Here is a 2302-nt window from a genome sequence, read left to right on the forward strand (position 1 = left end):
TGGCCCGCCAACTCCCCTGGCCTTAGCCCCATAGAAAATCTGTGGGGTATTGTGAAAAGGAAGATGCAGAATGCCAGACCCAAAAACGCAGAAGAGTTGAAGGCCACTATCAGAGCAACCTGGGCTCTCATAACACCTGAGCAGTGCCAGAAACTCATCGACTCCATGCCACGCCGCATTAACGCAGTAATTGAGGCAAAAGGAGCTCCAACCAAGTATTGAGTATTGTACATGCTCATATTTTTCATTTTCATACTTTTCAGTTGGCCAACATTTCTAAAAATCCCTTTTTTGTATTAGCCTTAAGTAATATTCTAATTTTGTGACACACGGAATTTTGGATTTTCATTTGTTGCCACTTCAAATCATCAAAATTAAATGAAATAAACATTTGAATGCATCAGTCTGTGTGCAATGAATAAATATAATGTACAAGTTACACCTTTTGAATGCAATTACTGAAATAAATCAAGTTTTTCAAAATATTCTAATTTACTGGCTTTTACCTGTATATATATATATATATATATATATATATATTTAAATATATACGTGAATATATATATGTGTATATATATATATACACATAAATATATATATTCACTTATATAAATATATATATATATATATATATATATATATATATATACATATATATATATAAATAAGTAAATATATATATATATATATATGTGTGTATATATATATACACACATATATAGACTTAAATATATATATATATATATATATATATATATATATATATATATATATATATATGTGTGTGTATAATACACAACTACACTGAAACTCAACACTAAAGTTATTCAAGGATTACACTGGTCATTTGTCATTAATATCCTAATATACTTTTACTTTGCAGTGATCTTCCTAATATGTTGCTTTTTTGAATGAATTACATGTGAGGATCGAATCATTAGAAACATATGATGATGTGCAGATGTGCCTAATGGTAAGTAAAAAAACTTTGCTTAAACGTTTGCAGCTCAAATGATTAAAATGCACCTTCGATAATACTTGTGCATTATTTTTAAAACATGCGTCGCTCAGACTGTAAAAACGGTGCGTGGCCACAATGGAAATAATTGAAATAATGAGCTGTCGACTAACCGATGAGGTGATTAGGTCAAATTATTCCTAACAACTACTTAATGTTGTAAAAAATAAACCACTTGTCAGCGTTATCGACTGGACTAAACAAAAAATAGATGGGAGTTTCTCCACAAAATAGTGAAGTGATTGAGCTGTTAATTAGGCTTGGGAGTTCAATTAATTGCATTTGGAATTGCCATGAAAAAAATATGTGTGAAAACACAACTTTGACAAGTCCTGTTCAGTAAATTGACATAGAAATCTATTGGTTGGCATAAAGAGGAACTGCACTTTTTGGGGGGAGTTTTGCCAGTTATTTACTATCCTTTTGTAACACAAGCACATATATGTTTTTATTTTTTCTAATGCATTCTAACTAGTAAATGAATGCAATCAAAAGTCGACTTACAATAAAGCCAACTTTTTATATACACATTGTAAGTATATACAGTATATGTGATTTAGTAAGAGACACGATCATAATAACGTAATATTTACGTATTTAAAAAATCGCATCCCGTTAGTTTTTTTCCCTACGACAACATCACTGATTACAACTCACCGCAGACTTTGATAAAAAACATGATAAAACATCACTTACTGTACAAGGTCTGCTGTCTGTAAAATGCCGACTGCTCGGATGTCGTTACACTCGCGTTTAGATGAAGAATGACTCATGATCCTCACAAAGAAAAAAATGAGGACGGAAGCAAGCGTCTTTCTCGCCATTTTCGGGTGAAAATTGAATGCCAAAGTTGACTAATTTGTCGGATTACCTATATCCTCCTTCTACTGTCCATTGCTGCTGCTGGTTTAGATCAGTGTGTCCGTCACTTAAAAGGTCCGCCAGGAAACAATGACTTTGTTTACACTGGCCCAAATCGGATTTTTTGGAGATCTGATTTTTTTCTAAGCTGACTGTTTACACTGTAAGTCAAATGTGATTTTTTATCAGACTCCAGTGTAAACGCGCACTTGCACACTTCCATCAAAGTGAAAACAAAGGAAGTTGACCGGCAGGAAGTCGTTACTACTACAAAATAAAATAAAAGTCGCAACACCTTAAAATTAGTGTTATTTTTATGTGAAAGTAAATGAAAGTAATATAATGTATGAATGGATGTATATAGTGTAATATATTTGGGAGGGTTCTAATCTTTTAATGGCTGTGTGGAAATCGCTTCCTAGC

Source organism: Nerophis lumbriciformis, linkage group LG02, assembly GCF_033978685.3.
Source record: "Nerophis lumbriciformis linkage group LG02, RoL_Nlum_v2.1, whole genome shotgun sequence".
NCBI lineage: Eukaryota > Metazoa > Chordata > Actinopteri > Syngnathiformes > Syngnathidae > Nerophis > Nerophis lumbriciformis.